General features: G+C 65.5%; 1 protein-coding gene across 1 annotated transcript in view; it reads right to left on the bottom strand.

Annotated features, from left to right (window-relative positions):
• The window catches only part of PTP4A3 (protein tyrosine phosphatase 4A3), a 34,231-nt gene extending 8,893 nt beyond the window's left edge, over positions 1–25,338 (bottom strand). The window contains exon 1 of the mRNA XM_082858519.1: positions 25,323–25,338. The gene's annotated coding sequence lies outside the window, so the exon portion shown is untranslated. The remainder of the gene's footprint in view (positions 1–25,322) is intronic.
• Positions 25,339–26,640: the final 1,302 nt, after the last annotated feature.

Below are 26,640 nucleotides of genomic sequence, written 5' to 3'. Positions count from 1 at the left end.
AGGCCGGGTCGGGCTCTAGCCACACAGCCCACTTGTCTCCTCCATGTCTAGGGCCCACACTCCCAGGTGAGAGCAAAGCAGTGAAAGCCCCCTTTCCTGCCCCAGGCAACCAGGCCTGCGGCTCAACCAGGCCTGTGGCCTCCCCCCAGGGAGGGGCCCTCCCTCCTAACCACAACCCCTCGGTGAGGTCACTGAGCAGGCCCCCAGGCAGGGCTGACCCAAGTCCACCAGCCACTGCTCCTGGCCACCACTCCCCATGATGCGGGAGCCCTTCTGGGAGCCCAAGGCCCCTCCCTCTGGCCTTCCTACCACCGGCCCCACGTCACTGCTGGGCTGGGACCCCAGCGGCCTCCACCCGGGCCGGCTCTGAGCCCTCTGCTATTTCCAGACCCGTTAGGGGAGGCCCCATCCTGGCCCCTGTTTGCAGATGAATAAACCAGCCAGGGAGAGCTGGAGGGCCTTCTCTGGGCCCTGACCAAGCCAGGCCCCGGGAAGTGCTCCCCGCGGGCGTTCTCAATCTCAAGTCCAGGAGGCTCATTCCCGGTGGCACAGCTGGTTGAGAAGCTGGAGTTTGCAGAGGGCTTCAGAGAGCGCCAGCCTCTCTGCACCCCGGACCCTGTATGATATTGGGGGGAGGCTGGAGGACCACGGCTCAGTGGGGTCCCAGGAGAGCTAAGGAGGGGGGTGGTCATGGGAGCACCGTGGGCGGGGCTGGGACCAGTGGGCTGGCGCCATGGGCGCAGGCATCCTGTCCCGCGGTGTTCGAGCAGCAGGGCGAGGGGGGGGGGGGGGGGGGGGGGGGGGGGGGGGGTGGGCGGGGGAGGCTAGTTCCGAGGGATACGGCCCCCTCCCCGGGGCGGGGCTGGGGTCCTCCCGGCACGGCCCCCGCCCTAGCGCGCCCCGGCTCACCGGCGCGCAGGCGTCCCGCCTCCACCGCCTCCGTTCGCGCGAGGCCGGGCAGGGCCGGGACGCGGTGGGTGAGACCCAGTGCGCGGGGCGCGCCGGCCTCCCCACGGATGCTCCGCGGCCAGGCTGCCGGGGGGCTATTTATAGCGCCCAGGCATCACGTGGGCGGCGTGGCCGGTGACCGGCGAGCGACCCGGCTTGTAGTGGCTCCCACACCTGCCGCCTAAATATAACCACGACCCGGCCCGCGCGCAGGGGCAAACAAAGGGGCGGCGGAGGGCCGAGCCGGGAGAGGAAACGCCGCGGAGGAAAGGGAAACGCAAGGGCGGGGGCGCTGCTCGCGCACCCCGCCTTCCTCCCGCCGGGCTCGGCGCCCTCCTGAACCCTCTGGGGCTCCCCATGGCCTTCCTTCTCCAAGGAAGGATTCGCTCTGCGGTCGTGAGGAGCTCAGCATGGAGCCGGGCTCCTGGCGGGGACCGCAGCACAGGCCAAGGCCCAGAGGGCGAGCTCCCTACGTTGCAAATGGGAAGGAGGGTGCCTGTGGCCCAGGTGGGTTCCCGAGGGTGACACCCACAGGATGGTGGCCCACCACCTGGTCTGGCCCTGAAGCCCTCCTGCTCCAGCCTCAAACCCGGGGGCCCCTCCACTGTGTGCCCCCTTCGTGGCCCTGGCAGCTCCTGCCAGACGCTGCTGTCCCTCACTGAATCCTCACCACACCCCTGGGCGGGCGCTGGCACCCCGCCCCCCCCCCCCCCCCCCCCCCCCCCCCCCGTATGCAGGTGAGGAAACCGAAGCACCCGGACAGGGAGCGGTCTCCACATCCCGGCTCATCCTCCAATGCTCAGTGCAGACGCCCCCTCCCCAAAAGGCCCTCTGTGATGGGAAGCCCTCCCTGGGTCTGGGCCTGCCCCGCCCAGCAGGGTCCTGGCTTCACCTCCTGGAAGCACCATGTCAGGAACACGAATGCTCCCCAGCCTGTGAGCCCCGAGAGTGCAGCCTGGCGCCGCAGTCAACCCTGTACCTGCCCCGGCCCAGGCGGAGGCCCTCGGAAGGGGGTGGAGCAGGGTGGGGAGAGCCCCCAGCACACAGGGTCCCCAGAGGCCTTGCCTCGCTGGGAACCCGGCTCTGAGCCCAGCTCCCAGACAGCCAGCCTGGCCCCTGCAATCATCGGTCAGCACCGCAGGGGCGGGGTGGGAGGAACTGGCCAGGGGCCCAGCCCAGAGCACGGCCCCCTCCCAGGCTCTCCCCACACACATACCCAGAGAGTGTCAGCCATGCCGGGACCCGCACTCTTCCCACCCTCAGCCGGGCAAGCAGGCAGAGGAGGTGAGGATAGGACAGCTGTGTACAGGGCAGGAAGGCCCGCCGGAGCCCCCTCCCAGGCAAGCCAGGTGGCCTGCCCACCGGCTCACAGCAAGGGCTCCTCCACCCGGAACCAAGGTGGGCTCGGGCCAGAACTCCCAGTCCAGTGCTCTTAGGTCCCCACTTCCAGCAGCCTCTTCCTAAAGGCCAGCTGTGGGAGCTCAGGGCCCCACCACTCTCCCACCTGGACCACTTTCTGAGAGTCTGTCCCCTCAGACACCATGCTGGACACTGCGTCCCATGAACAAGACACGTCGGCCACACTGTATTAATAAAACAGCAGCTCAGAGGGTTCGAGGGGCTTTGCCCAAGGAAACAGAAGAACCAAAGCTGGACTGTTTTGCTGGGCCCCAGAGACCCTGCGCATCCTGACCCTGGCCCTCTGGGAGAGAGGAGCCCTGGGCAAGCTGCCTCTGCCGCCCCACACTGCATCCGCGTCCCTACAAGGTGAGAGGGCCCACCGAGCTCTGTGCCACTGCACCCAGGACCCAGGGCCCTCCGTGCTGCCGAAGCTGCAAACCTGTCCACCCTCGCCTGGGGCACCTGCTGCAGCTGGCACAGTCCCAAGCCCTTCAGAGAAGTCTATTTTTATCAAGGCAGGAGCCGTTCCTGGAACCCTCCCAGATGAGCCCAAGTCCACACGCTGCTCGGGGGCCGGGAGGGGAGACCCCACAAGCCGAGTCCATGCTGATCCCCCAAGAAACCTTCCCAGAACCCTCCTGCCTCTGGACCCGTGGCACTGAGGGTCCAGCCCTATCGCTGACCAAGCTCCACCGCCTCCTCTCCCACCCACCCCGCCTCCCTGCAGCCACACGCCCTTCGGAGCAGAGAGTCCTGGCCCCAGGGTAGGTGTGTCCTGAAGGAGGAGGGGTTCAGAGGCTGTCGACTCCACCCACCTCCAGCACAGGGCCTGGCACCAGGAGGGCTCCCCACTTGTTGTGGAAGGAACAAGTGACCCAACGTTCTGGGCAGAGGTCCAGATCCGGGAGCCATCCAGAACCCATCACAGGATCCGAGCCCCTGAAGTCCAGAGGAAACTCAAAGGTCACTACGCCATCTGATCGCCAGCCTGCACACCTCCGGTGACAGGGTGCTCACTGCTCCTGGGCAGCACCTTCCACCCTCGGGCAGCTCCCCGAGTTATGAATCCCTCCCTCCAGTGCCCCCTGCTGGGATGGGGACCAGCGGCAGGAAAGTTTTGGGGCCGAATAAGCCAGCACAGCAGGCACTGTGAAGGGCAGAACTGGAGGATCAGGTGGTCAGGGAAGGCTTCCTGGAGGAGCTGGCCGGCGAGGGGAACAGGCACGCTCCTCATGTCTGGAACCTCATCATCAGGGCTTGACCAGCTGCCCTGACTCCCTGTGTAACCCGGGGCCAATGCTTGCTCTCCCTGGGGCTTGAGGCCTCCTGTATAAATGGTGACACTGCCAGGAAGGGAAGACACCTTCCGATGGGGCCCGCTCCAAGCCGGTCATGGGGCGCCCAGGCTGTGACCTGGAAGCAGAGCTGTTGGGAGCAGGCTTGAGTTTCCACCCGGGGAAGGCACCTGTTCTACCCTCCGGGATCTGGAGATGGGGAAGAGGGCTGCGAACATACTCCCTGGAGCTCCACCACTGCCCTTGGGCGCTGCATGGGCCGCCCTCACCACACCGTGGCTTTGATGGTGCCTCGTGGGGCGTGGTACCCACTTGCCAACCCAAGTGGCCCGCCCGCACGTGCCATCAGCCGCCAGCACTGACCGGGCCAGCCGCAGCTCCAGTGCAGACCCAGGAGCCAGAACTGCCCCTCCGTGGTCAGTCGTGAGTGTGGCCAAGGCCGCTGTGCTCCACCCTGGCTGCCATCAGGCACCCTGGGTCTCCTGAACCCCATGGGCACGCCAAGCCCGCCAGGCCCACGCTAAGCATCCCTGGCTTCGATGGTACCCACCTGGCCGGCACCCACGTGGTGAAGGCTGCCTGCTACCACTCTGCAGGCTGCCCTTGCCCCAGTCCTGGCGAGGGCTTGGGCCTCCCCGCCTTGGCCTCAGCTGGCCTGGCCACACCCTGCTGGGCCTGGACACTCCCCTGAAGGGACCTGGTACGAGAGGAAAGGAGTAGGGCCAGAGGAGGGGGGCTGAGCAGAGGAGTGACAGGAGGGCAAGGGCCGATCTGCCTGCAGAGCTCTGGGCTCGTGGCTCTGGGCTCGTGGCTCTGGGGTTGAACCCAAAGCTGTCTGTGACCACCTGCCCCTCGGAGCCCCGGCTCCTCACCAAAAGGTATGACAAGCCTTGCCTTGCTGGGGTGTCGAGGGGACAAAGGGACAGGCACTGACGGCTGGAAAACGGGGCCTCTGTGGCCACCATGCAGCCGCTCAGATGAGGAAACTGAGGTGCAACAGGGAAGCAGGACTGCCAGGTGCCCTGCAGGTGCCCCTTCCTCCACCCCGCTGGGGGGAGGTCCCCCGCCTGGGTGTCAGAGACAGCACCCCTCCCTCCCAGACCCAGCTTCCTGCCGGGGGCTGACAGCTGGGGGCACAGATGGCTTGGAAGGTGTGGCTACTGCTGGCCAGGCCGCCTGTGACATCACACAGGGACACACTGGCCGCAGCTCACGCAGGTGTCCAGGTACGTGGGGGACTGCACCCCTGGGGCTGCCTGCCTCTGCTTGAAGATCCACTGTGCACCCATCACTGCCCAAGACGCCCCCCTCCCACACTTCCCCCTACCCAGGCCTCAGCGCTGGCTCTGAGCCCATTCTGCCACCGGGGTCCTCCCTGCGGCCTCCCCTGCTCCCGGCCCAGAGCTCAGGACTCCCTCCAAGGGGGACAGAGGAGCCAGCATCCGTTCGTTCATTCATTCATTCATCCAACTTACGAATGTTCACTGAGCATCTTCCAGTGCCGGGTGCTGGGCTAAGCTTGGGGGACACAGGGGAAGAAGTCACCGGAACAGGCATAAAGCCGGCCCACCCCCAAACGGGACTGCTGGCCGCCCTCCACCCACCCCCACCCTGAGAAGCCACCTCCCACGGGCATGGGCGGACCGGCTAATTACAACACCGCGGCTGCCCCAGGACGGGGTGGAGGTGCCCCCCATGCAGGCAGCATTACTGAGCCAGGGGTCACCTCGCCCCTGGAGCCAAGCCCCTTGGGTTCCTCGCAGAGACCTCCCTCCACCCTGTGACTCAGCTTCCCGCGCTGTCACTCACAGGGTTAGAACGGAGCATTTTCGCAGCGCCACCTGTCGCTGGGCTACCCAGGTCCCACCTGGGCCACACCTGCCAGCGGCCCAGCCTCCCCTCCCTTGGCTCCTGCAGGGGGAGCATCGCCCCCATGGAATTCCAGGCACTTGACCGCAAGCCTTTTTCCCTGGGACCACGCCGGGTTCCCCTGCAGCACCCCTCCCCCAGCTCCAGATCAAACACCATCTCCTCCAAGAATCTTTACTGACCAGGTGACCTCCGCGGTTACTCTCTGTGCCTCAGTTTCCTCATCTGCAAAGAGGGAAACGACCGCAACTGCCTGACAAGGGCTGGCACGGAGCACCACCACAGCCCGGCCGTCAGCACTGCCTGTGGTACCCTCACCCCGGAGTGCAGACGCCGCCCCCTCCTCCAGTCTCAGCATGGCCACCCGCCTCCGCCTCCTCCAAGGCTGGACACAGAGCCCTTGACCCCGTCCCCCATGTCAGGGCCTTGCCTCCCCGGGTCCCTCCCCCGTGCTGCTATGCCCCTTCCGCCCCAGCACCCCCAGGCAGCTCAGGACCCCACCTGAGACCCAAACTCGGGACACAGAGCTGTCCTCAAAGGAGGCCCGCCCACCCTGCCCCCCATCAGGGGAGGGGAATCGCAGGGACCTCCAGCCCCCCCACCCCTCCCTTCTCTCTCTTCCACCTCCATCCAACCAGCTGGCCCACCCTCCCCACCAGGGTGGGTAGCAAGAGACACGTGTGTTCTTATCTCAGAGGGAGGCTCAACACAGGTTTGATGAGGTCTCCAGCCCCAGGCTAGACCCGGGATCAAGGCCCCATGTCATTCCCCCACCCCCACCCCCACCCCCAGTGAGTGGTCGCCACAGCGAGGACTGGCCTGGGGCTGGAGATGGTATGGTGGCGCCCACCCTGCTGCTGCCCACACAGCATCCACGGCTCCCTATAGCCTAGGAAACTAAGTTCTGAATTTTCAGCCCCGCCCCTCTACCCTCAGTAGGCGGAGGGAACGAGGGGGCTATAGGAGTCATGCCTCCAATCTCCCTTTTCTTTCTGGGACCCAAAATGCCCCCAGACACTCCTCACCCACAAGGCCAGGTGAAGGTGCCCTCCTCCTCCAGGAAGCCCTCGGTGCCCTCCAGGCCTGGGTTTTCATTCCTATGTGTACCTACCCAGCATCCGTGTGGGCACTGGGGGTCAGGGGTAAGTGAACCCTCACGACCCTACCCTCAGGGCAGGGTGGGGGTCGGTGGGGGGACACACAACCAGGCGGTGGATTGAGATCGACAGAAAGGACATTGACTGGGGGGTAAGGGGGTAGACATGGAGGCCTCTCTGAGGAGGTGGCTTCTGGGCAAAGACTCAGGACCCACACCCACGGCAGGGGCCCCCGAGCGGGGACACATCAGACTCCCCGTGAGCTCCGCGAGAACAGCGTGCCCCGTCTAGCACTGCTCGCCAGCGCAGGACCCCTTCCACCCCCGCTGTCCCCGTCACCCTCACTGCTACACACACCCCCATCAGAGGCCAAAGACTTATGAGCCCCGTTCCACACGGAAGCCAGACAGAGAGGCGGAGCAGAGCCACCGAAACCCGGTTTTCCGGTTCGAAGCCCAGCGTTCCTTCTCTTCACCCCAATGAATCAATGCAAACGTCATCCATTCAGAGCCCAGCCCGGGGGAGTGTTAATACAGACAAGGCCTTCAGAGCAGCGGGAACGGATGCCAGGAGGCCCAGCCACAAGCATCCGCCACCAGGCTCCCGGCCCTCAGCTCAGAGCCCAGCGCCTCTTGCTTCGACCTAGAAAGCGGGATGCTTCCAACCCCCTCAGGGGGTTATTAAAACCCAAGACAACAATGGATGACAATCTAGGCTACCACTTATTGACAATATTAATGGCGGCCGTTACCACCTGTCGAGAACCTGCTTTCTGACACAACCTAAAGACTGTTAGGGTCAAACAGATGGTGAGGTCCTCTGTTCATCGGCCGGGGCTTCTGCGTCCCTGGAAGCTCCACGGATTCATTTTGTACGAGGGGACTTAACGCGGCCCGACAGGTTGCTGTGAGGCTCAAACTCCGAATCTGCATTGATGGCCACACGAACCACAGACTGCCTGGGGGCTGGGCCCTCTCCAGCCCCCGCAGCACCTCCAAGGGCACCTGCTGGCCAGGTGGCCCCGGCTCCCTTCACGCCGGCTGGCGAGGAGTGGTTATTCACAGCACCTCCTCCTTTCACTCCCCAACGTGATAATACGTGATCACCCGTGTGGTCACTGCATCGTGACCCTCATTTAACACGAGGACACGGGTGCAGAGGAGGCTTGGTCACTACCCAAGGGGCAGAAGAACCAGGCTGGACCCCGGCGGGGCCTGAGTCCCTTCTCTGCACTGTGACCCCGTCCCACCTCTGACCGTGTGACCAGGACCGCTGGTCACCCTCCCCCTGTACCCCGAGGCACAGGGCACCAGAACCCGGAGGCCCGGGCTGCACAACGTCACAGAGCGTGGGAGGAGGGTGTACATTCCCACGTGGGCCAGCCTGAGCTCTGGAAGGAAAAGGACCCCTCGCCCCATTTGACGGAGGAAACCACTGAGGCTCCCAGCTGAGCTGCGAGCATGAACAGGAAGGCCTGGGGACCCCCGGGCCCCGCCCTCTCTTGGGGTCTGCCCACTTCCCGGTCCCCACCCGACCCGAGCCTGCCACGAGCCCGCGGACACTCACCCTCCGTCCTCAGTCCTGGAGTCCGCAGAGGCCGGCCCCCAGCCCAGCTTTATCCCCGGCCTGGCCTCCCTCCCAGCCTCCGGGCCTCCCGCCCTCCCCACGTCAAAGGCCCTGGAACCACCCGCCTGCCCGGGAGGCGGGGGCTCAGGCAGGGGCAGCCCCGGAAGGATCCCGTCTCCCAGGGCAGCCCTGGCAGCTGAGCAGGGGGGCTGGGGCACAAGTCTGTGGTCACGGCGGGCACCCTGGTCCCGGGAAGAGGGCAGGAGAGCCCCCCTCCCCTGCTGGGCCGGGCTCCGGGGCCCGCAGGGGGCAGGACAGTCCCCAGGGCCCTGTAACTGCTGGCAGCCAGAGCTGACGGGGGCAGCAGGGGCAGGCGGGGCCAGCTCAGAGATAGCGGGGAGGGGTCAGAGGCACCAGAGCCCAGGCCCTGCAGCTGGGAGGGTGGGGGACCGGAGCGACAGCCTGGAGGCTTCCCGGGTCTCTGGCGCGTCTCCGCACTGCCTGCTGTGGGCTGGAAAGGGGGTCCCAGGGCCCTTCCCTCGCGGGGATGGGGAGCCCACCGCACCCCCATCCACCCCCAGAGAAACAGCCCCGCCCTCTGCAGCCCGCCCTCAACCTAAGCAGCCCCCTGGTGCCCTCCCCAGCCTGCTCAGGGGGGCAGCCAGGTTTGCCCAGAGCCCCACTGAGCCCGGCGCTCAATTCCTCCTGTTTCCTCCGCAAGGAAGCCAGCGAAGAAGCGAGTTAGCCCACCCGGCCCAGGCCTGGGATCCTCGGCCCTACAAAAGCACTGAGGAAGTGGGAACCCCACCGTGGGGGAGGGGCTGTTCCTGCTTCCCAGATCAGGGTCACTTGCCCCTCCCCCACCAGGATGCTGCCCCAGTCACGGTGACATCAGGAGGGGTGGAGCCCATGGGGGGGGGGTATCTCAGGCCCACCCAGCCCCCAGGGCTGTACTTCTAGGGGGCAGAGGGAGGCCACCAAGAAGTCCACGCTATGCCTGCTCCCTGCCAGGTGAGCAATGGAGGCATTTCCTAGCTGTAGGAGGGGCCTCCACCCCATGCCACCCAGACGGCTACCCCATAACCTCCCCACGTCCTGCCACATCCACAGGTCCCCACTGGTTCCCACCGGCTGCCACCCCCAGACGGAGGCCCCTCCTAAGGGCCCATCACCCAGGCTCAGCCCGTCATGGCACCCGGTGCCTCGGCCAGTCCCCAAAGCCCTCCCCAGCCACCCAGCCCTCCAGCCTCACAATACCAGGGACCTCAACACAGAGACGGGTTGCCCACCTTTCTGAGGCCCAGGCCTCACCACCCCCTTCGGGGCCCCGGCATCTGTATTCACACGCGCAGCTGGGCTGACACGGGCAGTGGGGAGCAGTGTTCTGTAGGCCCTGCCGTGCCCCCGGCTCCCTGCTTGTAGAGCCCCCAGTCCCAGGGGTCTGGTTGTCTGAGAGGCAGAGCCCATCGCTCTGCAGTGTGGGGCGCTGGGTTGGGATTCTAGCCAGGGGGAGCAGAGCTCTGACCTGCCCCGCCCTCGGACTTGGACCAGCGCCCACAGTCCCCGGCGTGTTCCTCCTGGGCCCCGTGGGGCTGGTACCAACTCCTGGCCCCATGCCGCCCCGTCTCCGAGGCCCCTAAAGGCCAGTGTCCAGAACGGGCGTGGCGTCCCAGCAGGGCATGGAGTTTCACGGATCCACTTGGAGCTAATGGCCCCTGTGAGGCGCTCGCACCCCCCAGGCCCCCCTGCTCAAGTGAAGGCCCCCAGGAGGCCCAGAGGAGGCCCCCGATCCTGGCCTCCCCGAGAGCTAAGTGCTCCCCCGGCAGAGCCCCAACCCCTCTTGTTCCATGAGCGCATACACGGGACCCTCAACAGGCAGCGGGAACCCCGGGCTTAAACTGGGCTCCCGGGCTGGGGCCTCAGAGAACAGGGGGCGGTGGGTGCCGGGGCCCTCACAGAGCGTCTGTGTGGCCTAACAGGCCTTCTCACCGGCCGGGAGGAGGCTGCCCACCAAATCCTCACCCACCAGGATCAGCTGGAGACCCCACCGGATGCTCAGCGGGCAAGGGGACAAGGCCCGCAAGGAGCACTGGGATGCCCACGGCGGCTGAGAAAGTCCTCCCCGGCTGCTGTGTGCCCTGGGCCCATCGCCTCACCTCTCTGGGCCTTCTGAGTCACCAGCACAAAGCAGGAGTAACAGGCCCGTTGAAAGATAAGAAAACAGAACTGTACCCCGTAGGTGCCCACGGAGTTTTCACGTGGCCCGCAGGGCAGCAGGTGGGGTGCACATGCAGGTTCCAGTGAAGCCCACCCTGCAGAATGAAGCCTGATCAAACTGGGCCACGGCCCCAAAGCCCTCTTCGCGGAGGGGTGGCTATGGCTAACTCCTTGGGACCCCTGGCCAGTGCGGGGACGGCTCCCCGAGGGCGGGGAGGGACAGAGGAGGAGAAGGGCTGTGAGCCGCAGCCAGCACCCTGCAAGTGATGCGGCCCCTGCCCGCCGCTCCTGGGCACCCCCATCCCAACAGGGAGCAGGGTCGGCTCCCACCCCAGCACCCTCGGCGGGGAGGTTCTGCCCCCAGACAGGGCAGCCAGTCCCCTGTGCCCACCCAAACACTCTGCACCCACCAGGGAGGTGGGAAGCAGAACTGGTCTGTCCTCCACGGCTGGACCCTGTTAGCACGGTGCCCGGGGAGCTTGTGGGCCCCAGGGGCGAGTGGACCTTGCAGCATCAGAGTGTGGTGGCCACTTCTGCTCACCACCACGCCCAGGAGCCTGGCCAAAGCGGGAGAGAAGCACAGTCTGCCCAGGTCACAAGAGAGGAGGCTGCAGCCCAGCCGAAGCCAGGTCCATGGGCCACCCAGCAGCCTCAGGACACACGCAGCCACCGCCCAGCTCAGCCCTCCTCTTACCTCCCATGTAGGTCCCCTCCCTGGGCCCAGCGTCCAGCCCCATGAAGTGGGAGAAGGCCCAAGGACCCCTCCGTGCAACGGCTCCGCGCCGTGCCCTCGTCACAGGCTGCTCCCCACATCCATCCCCAAAGCCGCACTGGAAGACACCCACCACCCCATTTTACGGATGAGGAAACCAAGGCTCAGACCATGCAATCCTCCAAGCCAGGATTCCCAGCCAGCCCAGGGCGGGCACTTTCTGTGTACATTCTCCTTCAAACAGCCCCTGGAGGGAAACTGAGTCCCAGCCTCCCACAGATGTCAGGGCTCCAGGAGGTGGCTCTATCACCCGGCGCCTGCCCCAGTCCCCGGGGCCCCCCTCCCCTGCTGCGCCCGGAGCACAGGGCCACTGATGGTCAGGCGGGCAGGAAGGGGGCACGAGATCACAGAGGTGGCCGGGGCCGCTGGCCAAGGCCCTGGTGGATGCACGTCAGAGGGGCCTGCAGGAGCCGCGGGAAAGAGCTCTGACCTGGCCTCGGCAGGCCACGTCCAAAATAACCAGCCCCACCGCCCTGCAAGGACTCAGCCGGGCGCACGTAGGCCTCTCGGCCCCAGACGCTGCCAAGCTGGGCGCAGAAGGTCACAGCTATTTCTGGGCCAGCCTGGCAGCAAGACGCAGCCCCCCAGCGCCCCCAGAGAGCCGGCACAAGAGGGGCGGTCGAGGCAGGCCCCAGCCCCAGGGCGCGGGGTCTCTACCTGTGGCCGAGGGTCTGCTGGAGGACCCCACGCTGCTGCCTGTTCTCTCTGAGCTGGCTCCCTTCCAAAAAGCCCATCGGGGGCTTCCCTGGTGGCGCAGTGGTTGAGAGGCCGCCTGCCGATGCAGGGGACGCGGGTTCGTGCCTCGGTCCGGGAAGATCCCACGTGCCGCGGAGCGGCTGGGCCCGTGAGCCGTGGCCGCTGAGCCTGCGCGTCCAGAGCCTGTGCTCCGCAACGGGAGAGGCCACAGCAGTGAGAGGCCCGCGTACTGCAAAAAAAAAAAAAAAAAAAAGCCCATCGGCACCATTAGTGTGTCAGGGTCACGTTGGTCCCACTGGCAGTTAAGGGCCTTCTCGGCCACCAAGCTCTGTGCTGGGCCCTTGGCCGGACAGAGAACCACATCCGACCCCTGAAACAAGCAGGGGCTCTGCTCTCCGCTCTCCAGTGGCTCCGACCCTAAGCGCACAGGGCCGCAGGAGGCTTTGACCGTGGCAGGGACCCCCCGTGCCCACACGGGCACCCCCTGCCCTGCCGGGCCACACCCCCGGAGATGCCAGCACTGCACCCTACCACACACAGCCTCCAGCCTGGGGTTCCTCCTGTCCCATGTGGGTCACCACCACCCCCATAACTTTGTGGGCACCAATGACCATGTGGCCCGTGGGAACCTCTGGCCGCTGGGCCAATGAGGCCCAGAGAGGGCAGAAGACCCTGAGGTGCAGCCCCACTCACACCGCCGGGCCAGGCAGGTTCTCTGGGGGCCGAGGGGGAGGGGACAGTCCCCTCTTGCCACCCCAGGCCCAGGCTTCTGCCCCACAGCCTTGTTCAAGCTGTCCCTGCCCCCAAAGTCTGCCCTTCCCAGCAGATCACGAGCTCGGGAGCCTGGCCTGGCTCCCATCCTGGCTCCGCCCTGCCAGCCATGTGACGCCGGGCACACCCTCAACTTCCCTGTGCCTCAGTTTGCTCATCGGTAAAACAGGTTCGCTGGAAGCTCATCCTTCGCGGAGCTGCCGTTGGCTCTTCTCCCGGGTCTAGAAGGACCCTCCCCTCCCAAGCAGCCTTGCCTGCGTCCCCCGAATGTTCCCACCGTGCTGGACACCCACGGGGGCTCTGACAGGACTCTGGGACCCCCAGGAGGGTCCACGTTCAGGTTCACGATTGTCCCAGTGGGTTCCTTGGGACACTCAAGGGGACCTCTTGCCCGCAGGCTGTCCCTACAGACACGGGGACCTGAAGATCTGAAGGGCAGCCGGCGGCACATTTCCAGAATGCGGGGGGTTTTTTGGGCTGCACCACACAGCATGTGGGATCTTAGTTCCCTGACCAGGGATCGAACCCGTGCCCTCTGCAGTGGAAGCGCGGAGCCCTAACCACTGGACCGCCAGGGAAGTCCCTCCAGAATGTTTTTGAAGCCAGGCCCTAGCAATGAGGCACCTCACAGAACCCGACTTGGGCAACGCCAGGCTAGGGCACCCTGGGCCCCAGCCTCCCAGCTGTGAGGGTCGGAGAGCCTCCTGGCCTGGCCCCCCGACTCCTGCTCGCCTGTGTGTCTGGGACCATCTCTCTGAGCCTGGGCGCCGTCTGTGAAGAGGGACCATGAAGGCTCCCGGCTGTGAGGAGTGTTGCAGGCGGGCCATGCTGGTGGTCACTGTGTGAACGTCACAGCAGGGGTGGGGGCAGACCACACACCCCTCCCTGCTTCCCCTGTGTCCCCACCTTGGCCATGCCGTGGCGACAATGACCTGAGGGTGGCAGGATTAGCTCCTGGATGCAGGCATCCCCTGCCCTGAGAACAGCCGAGGCTGGATGCCCAGCCCAAGCAGGCAGTGGGAAGGGCCCAGCCACAGGGAGCCCAGTGCCCGCCAAGCGCCCAGCCGTGCCACCCTCCCCACGGCCCCTGCCGCCCCCTCAGCAGCCCCGCCAATGCCAGCAGAGCTGCCTTCCCAGACAGAAGGCAGCAGAGGGCCGGGCACAGCGCGTCCTGGGGAGCTGGGCATCAGGACCCGGGCTGCCTACACCACCCGCCTTAAGCACCTGCCCAGCTCCCAGGGGAGGAAGCAGGGAACCATCAGACTGGATGAGCCGAGGGAAACCCCTCCTCTCCCGGGCCTGAGCTTTGTGAGGGGCTGAGGCGCCTTCCAGCCTGGGGTCTGCACTGGCCCTGGCTCCCTGGGAGGCCCTGGGCATTGCTGCGGGCCAGAGGGCAGACCTGCGCCAGCCCCTCCACCCCTCCCTGCCCGGGGGCCAACTTCAGCCCCTTTCCCTGGGCTGCACAGCACAGCACAGCACGACAGCCTCCCGGGAGGGGCTGCGGGCTGAGGGCTGGATGAGCTGGCCTGAGGGTGGCCCCCGGGGCACAGGAAAGGCTCCACCTGGCAGCATCACGCGGGCCATTCCCACGGTCAGAAGGACACAACGGCTCGCAGGCCTCCTCCAGCAGAGCTGGGCCCGGACTCCGGGGGGCAGCCGCGGGTCAGCCCCTCGGGGACCAGGAGGCCCCTGGCTGCACCTTCAGACTGGGCAGAAACGCCCAGAGCCGAACAACAAGGTCCTGCTGCAGAGCACAGGGAACTGCTGTCAACATCCTGTGATAAGCCGTAATGGAAAAGAACATGAAAAGCAATGTCCGCGTGTATATACACACACACATATACATACATGAATCACTTTGCTGCACAGCAGAAATTAACACCGTAAATCAACTATACTTCAATTGAAAAAAAAAAAAAATGCCCATAGCCAGGTGGGTGCACAGGCCCGGCAGCCCTACTCGCCAGGCCCAACAAGGCCAACATAAAAAGAAACGTATGCAGGGACAGAACGGGTTGCGGGGCACACTTCAGAGGCGACCAAGCGGGCGCCCTCTTGGCTTCATCTGACCCCTCGGCGATTCTGTGAGCTCCGCACGGGGCACGGACCTGGGGTGCAGAGCAGGGCAGGGGCTGCTCTGTGCCCGCACCCCCAGGTGCACCCTGCTGCCCGGGCTCAGGGGATTGAAGCAGGGGAGAGACCGGAGACAGATCCCAGACAAAGAAGAACACAGGCCCCACGCATAAGGGTGATGAGGGTCACGGGGCAGGGGAGGGCGGGGACTCTGCACACAGACGTCTACCTGCCCCTAAGCCTCACTCCTCCATTCACTCAGCAAAACTCAGGCCAGGGAGGAAGGATGGCCCACCTGTTCTCCCACACCCGCGGAGCACCCCACGTCCCAAGCAGCGAACAGGGGCTGCTTCACTTTCTCTTGCAAGCGAACCAAGCCCCTGCCTGCTCGAACCCTGGGACAGAGCTGGGTTACACCCTATTTTGCAGACTAACTGTGAGCCTGCTCAAGCCAGGCTGTGTGGGGCAGGGGAGCCGTTGACATTTGTTTTTAATGGAGATAAAATTCACCTAACGTGACGTTCGCCATTTTACTATTTCCAAGTGTGCACTTCGGTGTTTTTTTAGTACATTCACAGTGTCGTGTAATCATCACCACCACCAATTCCAGAACACTTCCATCGCCTCTAAAGAAACCCACAACTGTTAGCAGTCACTCCCCAACCCCCAGCCCAGCCCCTGGCCACCGGGAACCTGCTCTCTGTCTCTGTGGATTTGCCTGTCCTGGACACTTTCCACAAATGGAGTCACCACTGTGTGGTCTTCGCATCCGGCGCCCTTCATGCAGGATAATCCTTCCAAGCGTCACCCGTGCTGTAGGGTAGATCAGGACGCTGACCACTAGTCCGCTGTGTGGAGAGACCGCACTTGCGTTACCTGCTCTTCAGCGGACGGACATTTGGGTCGTTTCCAGGTCTGTTTTTATTTCACCCACAGGGACTGAGCTGCAGCACGTACCAGGGGAGCGATGCTGGACAGGGGGATCCAGGTGACACAGGGTGGGGTGGGCAGAGAGGATCCAGGTCCACTCCTGGGGGCACCTGGTCAGCCCCTTCCCAGCCCGTCAGGGCTGCACCAGGCTGCCGAGGGCACTGGGCATGTCTGGAAGGGACAGAGGCCCCAGCAGCCGGACGGAGGGGGAGGGGCCCTCCAGGGTTCCAGGCGGGACACTGCTGGCCTTCAAGGATGGGAAAGGTTTGTCAAAGCCTTTTTAGAAGTTAAAAACACAACTATCACACGTAAAGTGAGCACGAGTCTGAGATCTAGTCAATCACCTGTGATGGAGCTGGCGGGGGGCAACGCTGGCTCAGAGAATTCACGGCACTGAGTGCTTTCAGCCCGCGGATTCTGAGCACTAAAATGCGAGAGGGGAGAAGAGACCAGCGGTGTTCGATGGGGCCCCAGGGAGGCAACCTCCTCCACCAGACAAAACCGCACATTCATGCGACCCCCCCCGAATCCAGGCCCCACTCAATCAGAAGCAGGTACGGACATCCCCTCGAGAGCTGCACTGCCCCAGGCGGCCTGCTGGACGGCACCCAGTAGTCACAGAAGGACACGCCGCCCCCCTTTTGCCTTAAAAGATCCAACTGGGTGAATGGGGTAGGTGTCTGGGTGGAGGGCATGGCCTGAGCAAAGGCCACAAGGCAGGAAAGGGCAGGGAGCAGAAAGGTGACCCAGCCTTCAGGGGAACCACAGGGAGCTGGTCCCCAGGGCAGGCGGGCTTGCGGGGCACCGGTCCTCAGAGTCCCAAATCCAGGCGTGTCACAGAATCAAGCTCAAGGTAGGGACGTGGGAACTTCCCACAATCCCCAGCGGGGGGCAAGACGGCTGCCATGGGTGGTGAGACGGCAACACCTGGGCCCAGGAGCCTGGAGCCACCTGGGGTGACCAGGAACCTGAGGAGCATTGGCCCAGAACCAGGCCCCCGCTGGCATCGCAGGTCCCCCCAACCCTGCCCCCCACTCCCTACGTGGCGACAGCTGAGTCCATCCTGTCCTCCTCGGCCGAAACCCTCCCATGGCACCCACATGGCGAAGAAGGAAAGCCTGTGCTCGTCCTTAGGCCTGAAAGAAGGCCCCGCCCCCCTGACCTCCTCCCCCCACTCCCCTCCTCGGCTCCAGCCTCACCTGCCCTCCTGCTGTTCCTGAAACTTGCCTCTGGGATCCTGCCTCTGGCCCTTTGCACGTACTGTGCCCTCTGCCAGCTCTCTGCCCTGCACCATCCCACACAGCCACCAGGCCTTTGCCTATGGGCGCCACCTACCCAGGACTCCCTCCTGGCTCTCCTGGGTCTGTCCAGACCCCACCTCCTTGGAGGCCGGCCCACAAACACTTACTGAGCACCTACTGAATGCCCTGGCTATGCTCTGGGTCCAAAGGAGCTCTCCAGAAGAAAAGTTCAGTGCCTAGCAAGACGGCCAATCTGGCCATGGCAGCCAGGTGGTGACCCTGATGGCCAGGTGCCCCCAGACCACGGCCCCAGCAGCAGCAAGAGAAGAAGAGAGGCCCGCGGCTGCCGAGGAGCCCCTGCCCCGGCTGGACTCCCGACGCACTGAGAAGCTCCCATCTCAACCGACTTTCCACTCAGACGCCCTGGCAGAAGGGGAGGGGCGTGGAGTCTTGTCACGTACCATCAACGGAGCACGCGGCACCCAGGAAGAAATGGTCTGGGGGCTGAGGCTAGCCACCGTCCCTCGGCCAGCCTCCTCCCCAGCCTCCCCAGATTCTGGGCTCTCGGCGCAGGGCTCCCCTAATACCCCTCAAGGCTTCTCCCATCTCAGCAGCATCCCAGCAAGCGCCAGGGAGCCCAGCCTCAGCCTCCTGCTGCCTCCCCCACTCCCGCTCACGCACACAGCCAACGTCTCCGAAGAGAGCACCCTTCCCTCTGCTTCCACGTTTCGCTGGACTTAGCATTTCATTACAAGGCAGCAGAGCGAGGCCGACACTTCTCAGACCTGGGGTCAGCTGCCCTCTACCACCAGGAGGCAGCCGATCCTCCACAAGTGGGGTACCCACAACCCACGGCGGCCGTGAGGCTGGTCAGTGCAAGCAGCACAAGCAGCAGGCTTGGGAAGGGTCACTGACCCTCCCGGGACAGGCTCACGGGTGTCTGTCCTCGGCCCATGGATGCCCCTGGACCATCCAGTCTCACCCAGGACTGGCCGGTGGACACGCCTCCCGGCAGCATGCTCCTGAATCCCGGATCCGCCCGAAGCCCTGGTTCTCACACTCACTTCCCCGGGGTGGGGTACCGTAAACTCACCCTGGCCCCGAAACCCCAGCACACTCTCTGGGAGGCTTTGCCCATAAGAACCTGTGCCAGAGCCTTCCAAAGGGAGGGGGGGAGGAGGGGGGAGGGGGGAGGGAGGGGGAGGGAGGAGGGGGAGGGAGGGGAGGGAGGAGGGGGAGGGAGGGGAGGGAGGGGAGGGAGGAGGGGGAGGGGAAGGGGAGGAGGGGGAGGGGAGGGGAGGAGGGGAGAGGAGATGAGGGGGAGGGGAGGAGGGGGAGGGGAGGGGAGGAGGGGGAGGGGAGGGGAGGGGAGGGAGGGGAGGAGGAGGAGGGGGAAGGGGAGGAGGAGGAGGGGGAAGGGGAGGGAGGAGGAGGGGGAGGGGAGGGGAGGAGGGGGAGGGAGGGGAGAAGGGGAGGGAGGGGAGAAGGGGGAGGGAGGGGAGAAGGGGGAGGGGGACGGAGGGGAGGAAACCAAGGTGGGGCACTCCTTGGCCTCCCCAGGGCTGGCTGGGCAGGGCTGTCTGACCCCTGAGCCCACCAGGCTCCTTCTGAAGACAGGAGGCCCAGGCAGGCACAAGGCAGCCAAGTAGACAGGACGCGAGGCCCTGAGGGGTCAGCGTCCCTCCTAGCGCCGGGCAGGCCCGGCTGGCAGTGTCTGTGGGAACAGTCCCCAGGCCTGGCCGGCCACACTCAGGCCAGTCAGTGGGCATCGGGGCTGCAGCAAATGCCGGGGCAGCTGGGCACGTCCCAAGGGGCGGAAGCCCAGGCCCTGACCCTGCTCCAACCACGCCGAGACCTGCAGGCTGATCTGGGGGTCTCGTGGGGGTCCTGGGGGAGGGGCGGGAGGGCTGGGGGAGGGGAGGAGAGAAAGAGGTCTGTGGGGCATGATGACCCCTACCGTCACCATCCACGCCCCCAGACCCCGCCCACCTCCAACGCCCCAGAGGCTGCCCCCTTCCACCTGCAGCGCTCTCCCCCCAGCCCTTCCCCTAGACGCCTCCTCCTTGACCCTCAGCTTCCTCTGACCCCTCCCCGGGGGCTGGGGCTCCTCCCCCGGCTCCCTGGACCCCACACCTCCCCTGATGTCACACAGTCCACCCAGGGCCGAGGCTGCGGTGGCCTCACTGCTGTCTGCAGACCATGACTTCGTGGGCTGTGGCCATGCTGGGCCTCATCGGGGGCCTGTGGGGGGCAGGGGCAGCTGACGAGGTGGACGGACAGACGGACACCCTTGATGAATGGTTCAATCTACACTCCAGCCCACACGCCCAGCGGGCTCTGCCTGGCCCTGTCCTCCACGTTCCCTGCCCCCTACGCTCCACCCCGGGACCCCCAGCCTCTGGCTGTCCTCACAGGCCTGGGGGCCCCTCGGGACGGCCCTTCCGGTGACTTCCTGCCAGGGAAGCTGGGAGGAGGGGTAAACAAGGCCTCCAGATGGCTTCCTGCGGCTGCCCAGCGACCGTGGGAACGGCCCAGCCCTCGAGGCCACGGAGGATGGAACAGGAGCAGGGAAGGGCTGCACCCTCAGCAGACCACCTTCTGCTCACCGCGCGGTGCCCCCTTTTACACCTCCCAACATGCCCACGAAAGGGGTGCACACCTCCATTTACAGAGGGGGAAACTGAGGCACGGACCAGCGCGTTAACTCCAGGCCAGAAGCAGGGCCTCCTGCTCACCAGGTGCCCCCTCCTTATCAGACTGCCACCCACCGTGCAGGCAGGTCCTCCCAGCCCCGTGTGAGAAACAGGGAAAGCTGAGGCCAGAGAGGGGAGGGTCTCCTGGACCAGATGAGCCGGTGGCTGTACTGGGGTGAGGTCTACTCCACCCCGCTCCCACACACACCTGAAGGCCCCTCATCTGTAAACGAGGGGACGACAGTCTGGCTCCAGGCCGTTCTACAAGGACCGCACAGCCCCGACTCAAGGGGCACCAGCCAGACACGCCTGCCACCCTGGGCAGAGTACGTGGCCTGGGAGACGGGGCAGTGACAGCCACTGCCGCACAGCCGGCCATGAGGATGAATGCCGTGCCCTGGACCAGCTCCACTCCGGCCTAGAGTGAGACCACGACAGCGCCCCTGAGGGGTGCTCTTAACTCAGGCCCCGAGCTCCCGGGAGCTGCCTCCGCCCAGCTCTCCCTTCCTGGAGCCCCTCCCGCCAGCTCCTGTGATGCCCACATCCTTCAAGCCCCAGCCAGACACCACCTCCTCTCAGAAGGCTACCTTGACTTCCTGCTCCAACACGACCGCAAAATCTTGGGGACACACGCTCCAGGAAGGTGACAGTCGTCTCCTGCAGGTCCTGTTCACCCACGGTCCCTCCCGGGGTCAGGACCACCTTTCTCCGCCCTCTCCCATCCCCCACAGGGGCCAGTGCAGGCCTGGCGGCCCCTCAAGAGGCACAGGAAGGCAGGAGTCAGGCCAAGCCAGTAGGCTGCCTCCCCAGCCCCGCTACACAGTGGCCAAGCTGGTGGTGATGGGGGCAAGAGGGAGGCAGGGCCCTGTTTAGGAGCGGCTGTCACGAGGGTACTGATTCATAAACAGGGTCCATCCAGACCCGGGCCCCGGGCCCCCAAGCGCCATTAGGAGAGAGGCCCACAGTCGGTGGTGAGGGAAATTTCAAGTGAGATACATCACGCTGCACGTGGGCAGCCTGTCCCCGTGAGATCCAGCATGTGCCCCGCAGCCCAGAGCCCAGAGCAGCTGTGAATTTCCGGGGCTGTCTGACTGTCATCACTGAATCTGTACTGAGCAACACGGAGCACTGTTTGGATGGTCCCCGGCCCCAATGTGAGTTCCTGCGCCCAGGAGGTACCGTCACAGCAGGGCCCCAGGCCCTCTCTGCCCACTCCCTGCACAGGGTCTGGCCCAAGAGCACAACTTGACAGACAGGGGAACTGAGACACCCACGGACGGCCCTTCCCGAGGTTGCAGGCTTCAGAGACTGTAAACGGCAAGGCTGCCGGGCCGGTCACAATGGGCAGACGCAGGGCTGCAAGCAGGTCGCCTGGCCCAGGTGGCTTGGGCTTAACCGCCAAGACTCCCAGCTTTGTCCTGACCCCCCACCCAGTCTGCTGTGGGGCCCAAGGTCTGCTCCAAGCTCTCCATTCTCTAGACGAGAAAACTGAGGCCAAGTAAGAGCAGGGGCCAGCCCAGGGTCACCCAGAGAGGCCTGGCAGAGCTGGGGCCACGGCTCTGGGCTCCCTAGGGCTATGCGGAGGGGACTGCGAGGTCACCATGGGGAGCCCCGGGCACCCCCGGGCACCCCCTGATCTCCACATGGCAATTCCCAGCAGATGGGCCGCTGGGCAGCCAGCCAGAGAGGAGTGAAGGCCAGGAGAGGGCCCAGCGCTGAGCCCATGGGGAGATGAAAGGGGAGGAAATGTTTGGCTTGGCAGGGCCTGGTCCAGGCAAGGGAGGAGGGGGGGCCTGTCCCAGCACCAACAGACGATGCCCGGAGGGTGCCAGCGGAAGTAGCAGGAAGGGGCGCCCGCTGGGGGCAGGCACAGAGCAGACAGCACGTGGAGCCCACCGTAGGTAGCGGTGGGGCAGTGACGGGACACTCAGGCGGTCGCTGCGGGAACTCTGGGTGGGGTGGCGGGGAATCCTCGTCGCCCTCCCGCGCCTCTTCCAGGAAGCCTGAGTCACAAGGGGGGCCCCGGGGCCAGGAGAGGGGCCGGGAGCACCACTCCCATGGGAAGGGGACAGGGCAGGGCTGCCTGCCCACCCGCCTCCTCCAGCTGGGCCAGCCCTTGCTTCGGGGGCTTTGTGGCGAGTGAGGCCATGGGAACAGGCTCCTGAAGCTCCCAGGAGGGACTGGGGGGAAGGAGGAGCTGGTGACAGCAGGTCAGAGCCCCCCTTCTGCAGAAGGGGAAACTGAGACCCCAGAGGAGAAAAGCTGGCCCAAAGGCAGACGGCTAATGGCCTTTCATTGCCTAAGGGGGCTCTGGGCAGCCAGGCCGGGATCTGGGGAGACCCACAGCGGCACCCACGGACGTCCTGGCTGAGTCCTCTTCCAGCACATCAGCCCCCAGCCACGCACCAGAGACCACCCCTCCACCCTGCTCTAGAACACTCCATGGCTCCTGCCACCCCTTCCCTCAGGATCTGAGTCAGGAAACAGAACTGCAGCACGACAGTCTGCAGGCTCCCAACCTTCCATCTGCCCGCATCAGCCATGGGTGCTTCCTTCCCGGGGGCATCAGAATCTCCTGGGGGACGTGTGGGCGCACCTCAGAAAGCACCAAGCATCTGGGAGCACCTCCCCCATTGACAACCTCGGGTCTGATCCAGCCCCTCATTTGCTGGTGCAGAGTGGAGACCCAGGGTGGTGACACCCACCCCTGGACCCATCCAGGACTCAGCCAGGCTCTGGCCAGGCACACAGTAGGTGCACAATAAAGGTGGCGGCCGGGAATATCCAGGATAGAGAGGGCATTCGTGGCACAGAGGCCTGAGAACCTGGGGCAGCGGGAGGAGCCGCGCGGGGCTCAGGTCCCATTGCCGGACCAGTTTCTCCTCAACTCCCTTCTGGCAGTGATGGCCGAGGACAGCGGAACCCCACTCCAGCCATCCTGGGGGATCATCACCTTCTAGAGATGAGAACACTGGTCTCCACAAGGCTCAAGCCACCACCTTGCCCACTGAGACCCTCGGGCACTGAGGCTTAGGTCCTCACATCCAAATGTACACACCAGGGACTTCACTGGTGGTCCAGCAGTTAAGACTCCACGCTCCCAATGCAGGGGGCCCGGGATCAATCACTGGTGGGGGTACTAGATCCCGCACGCCGCAACTAAGAGCCTGCATGCTGCAACTAAAAGATCCTGGACGCAGCAACGAAGATCCTGCATGCCACAGCTAAGACCCAGCACAGCCAAATAAACAAATATTAAAAAAAAAAAAAAAAAAAACACCTGCCTTGCAAGGGCTCGCAGAGGACACGCACTCCCAACTGAGGCCTGGGCGGAGGAAGGGACAGACCCCAGGCAGCAGAACGGTCACTGTGGCGGGAACTGGGCCTGGCTGGGGCTTCCACACACCCCTGACCTGGGCGGCCTTCCAGAGTCCCAACAGGAACAATTCCCAGCCCGCCCGGGGGACTCGGGGCACTGGGCCAGAGGCGGGGTGGGACAGAGGGGCCTCCTCCCTGAGCCGTCACTGCCCAGAGCCCCCGTGACCTCGGGAAGTGAGGAGCCTCACTGAACTTTGGCCTCTCGCTGCAGGACAGGTAGACAATGACCCCAGTTGCTGGGGGACAGACCAGGATGGGGGAGGGGCCCGGCACCCAGCAGGCACCCAGCACACCTGGTGACTACCTTCTCTGAGCCTCGGCTTCCCCACCTGGAAGGGGAGCCACCACCCCTCTCCCAGAGCCCCGGCGGCAGGAGACGCTGTGACCCTGGGGACGTGGACAGAGCCCTGCTCCACACGAACGGACCTGCCCTCGTTCCCTCCAGCCTGCAGAGTCCCTCCAGGCCCGGCTTCCTGGCCAGGAAAACGGCAGGGTGCATTGGCCAAGCCCTGGGCCCTCCGGCCAGCCCGGCAGCCCACCTCCCCACCCGCCAGAACCCCCAGCACTGAAGGCAGGGTCCAGGAGAGCAGGGTCACACCTGTTCTGTTCCCTGGTCCTCAGTGCCCGGAGCCCCACCTGGCAGAGTGGACCCCGGCCACATGCATCAGTGGGCACACACAGCCCCACCCGTCACACGGCATCACCATCCCAAGTGAGAGAAGGGTGTTGTGAGGTTCGGCGGGGACACGCCCAAGACGGCACAGCCACCTGTGTGTGTGGACGCCTCCACCTGACTGCCATCTCCCGGGGCCAGGGCCCAGGTCAGCCTCGATAACAGCTTATCAGGGCCTGGCACACAGTAGGTGCTCAAGGTTTGGTGACTCAGTGAGAAAGGAATGCCTGACGGGCTGCTCAGAGCCAGACTGTTCAGGGAGGACCGCCACCCGGACGACAAAGACTCGAGGAGGCACAGCGCCACGGCCTGAGGCGGGACCTGCCATCGTCCACCCCTCAGTCCAGCACCGGGCCTGGCACACGGTGCGTGGCAAGCACTATGGGGGTGTTGTGGGGTGGCCAGCTCCCCAGGGGGGCATCTGGGAGGCAGCCTCTTCTCCTGAATACCTGCAGCAAGGGAGGCCTGGGTGGCCGTGGGGAGACCCCCCCACGCCTGCCTCAGGGCCCATTTACTCCTCACAGCAGCCTGCCAGGAAGGTCAACCAGCACCCACTTCACAGGTGGGAAAACCAAGGCTCTGGTGAGGTCTGCAGGCTGAGGGGCTGGACATGACTCCACCTCTCTGGGCCTCAGTCTCCTCATCTGAGAAGTGGGGTTAAGAACTTCATGGGAGGATTTGAGGTCAGTGAGGCAAGGCGCCTGCACAGAGCTGCAAAGGGGTCTCCATTTGGGCAAGGCCACAGGCACCCTGTGTCCGCTGACCCTCTCTGGTCCACAGCCCCACACTGCTCCGGCCTAGGAGCAGGCCCCCCTGGAGTCCACACACCTCTGGTGCCCAGCACCCAGGCACCCACCATCACATGCAGGGCTGGCCACAGAGCCGGCCAGCCAGGAGAGGAGGCACAGCGCATGCCCACCTGCCAGGGCCGGAGCGCCCGGCACACTGTGACCAGCTGGCCTGGACTCTACCCATCCTCAGACCCGCTGTCAGGGTCCGGCCTGTGGGGTCACCATGCTCCACCCAGGAAGGCCAGACCAGGGCGACAGCTGCTCTGCTGGCCTGGAGCTGACACGCCACCCACCCCAACTCAACCGGCCACCAGCTAGCTGCCCGGGAGAACACAGGAGCGCATCACGAGCCGCCTGGGACAAGGCTGGGACCTGCTCTAAGCTGGGGGACTGCTTGGACAAATGAGGCACCGCCGGGCTACCAGCTCCAGAGTGGTCTGAAAGCCGGGGCGCGGACCTGTACCGGGACTTGGAGCTCAACCTCGTTGACGTTCGCCGGCACCCCCCGCCATCACGACGCAGGGAATCCGGTGGGGTTGTGGCGGGCAGGAGCGCTAGGGACCAACTCCCCCCAAACTGTGCGGAGGAGGAAACTGAGCCAGGGGATGGGAGGCAGCACCCGACACCCTACCGGCCCTTCGGGAAGAGGTATTGGGGGCGGGGGGGAGGGGGTCACGCCTCCCAGCCCGGGCGTCCCGTCGCCGCAGGGGGAAGCGGCGGGCGGAGTCCCGAGCCGGCCCCCGGGCTGAGAGTTGCACGTGGCAGCCTCCAGGCCCGCGCTCGCGCCGCAGCGGCCGCCGGGAGCAGGGTCCCTGGACTTGGGTAGTCGGCCCGCCCTCGGCCCGCGCGCGCCCCGCCACGCGCCCGCACCACGCGCGCGCCCCCGCCCGAGCGGGCACGAGGAAACTGACCTGGCGGTCCGGACGCCGGCTCCACAGGCGGAGGGCTCGGGGCGCACGCGCGTGCACGCGGGCCCGGGGCGCGTGCGCGGCCCCGCTCCGGGCGCGCGGGCAGGGCCCGCCGCATCACGTGGACGGCGCGGCCCAATGGGAGCGCTCCCCACACCGGGGAGACGCGGGCGCGCGGGCGCGCACCGGAGCCCCGCCCAGGTGGGAAGGGGCGTGTCCGTGGGCTCTGACTGTGGTCCAGTATCCCTCGCAAGGCGGCTGCTGCGGGACGCCGGGGCGGTTGGGGGGCGGCTTGACCTCGAATGCTGGTGAAGAGGGCAGGGTGCGCCGAGGCTGAGGGATGGTGTCCGGGGTCCAGGGATTTCAGGAAACTTTTGGAGTCCTGGACTTCCTCTTGTGTCGACTGGGGCTGAGCCCCACGCGCACGGCGCGTTGCCGTGAGGATGGGTTACGGAAAGCAGACACCTGTCCCGGTGCTTGGGGTCAGACCGGGCCTCGAGGCCCCCAGGCCGCCCATGATACATGGGGCGGAAGGTGGCTTTCGGGGAGCGGGTGCTGGGGCCCTGGGAGATCTTAAGGTGCCCCCTTGGGGACTGGTGAGGAGGGCCCCTTATGGATCAGCCCATCCTAGGGAGCTCATGGCTCGGCCAGTGGTGACATATGGAGGAAACCCAGGACAGAGGGCGCGTGGAGCCTGGCCAGGGTCTCCCGGGCACCTCACTCACCCTACCCTGTCCCCCACACCAGTCCGTGGACCCCCAGCCCAGCCAAGTGCCCAGCCTCTCCTTCCAGACTCTGGTCCTGCCTCCGTTTCTCGGAGAGGATGCCCTCCGACCACCCACCCACCTGGACCCCTGGAAGGCAAGAGTGAGCCCATCCTCCTCTGTGCGGAATCCTGCAGGGCCCCACCTCACTGTCCCCAGGCCACCTGAGCAGGCCCAGGCTCACTCCTCCAGGTGCCCTCCACCTGCCACCTCACTGCCACTGTCTCATGCACCTGCGTGCAGTTCCTCCAATAGTCAGGGTCCATCCCATCTAAGGGCCTTCGCACTTACTGTTCCTTCTGCCTAGAAAGTCTTGCCCCAGACTATCCCTGTGGTGCCGTCCTTCACGTGTGGTCCCTCTCAGTTGTTGTCTCCTCTGAGAACTCAGTCTCCGCTAACCATCCCCTCACTCAGCCCCAGAGCTGTGCACCAAGTTCTGCCAGAAAGTCATAGGCAGTTACACATAACACTGATAGTGGTCTGGGTGAGGACCTCACCCGTATCCCCATCTGTGTCTCCAGCGCACAGACCTACATCTGGCACACCAAAAGTACACT

Source organism: Leucopleurus acutus (genome assembly GCF_964270905.1).
Source record: "Leucopleurus acutus genome assembly, chromosome: 17".
Taxonomy (NCBI): Eukaryota; Metazoa; Chordata; class Mammalia; order Artiodactyla; family Delphinidae; genus Leucopleurus; species Leucopleurus acutus.
Note: the sequence above shows the minus strand (reverse complement) of the source record. Positions and strands in the feature narration are given on the sequence as shown.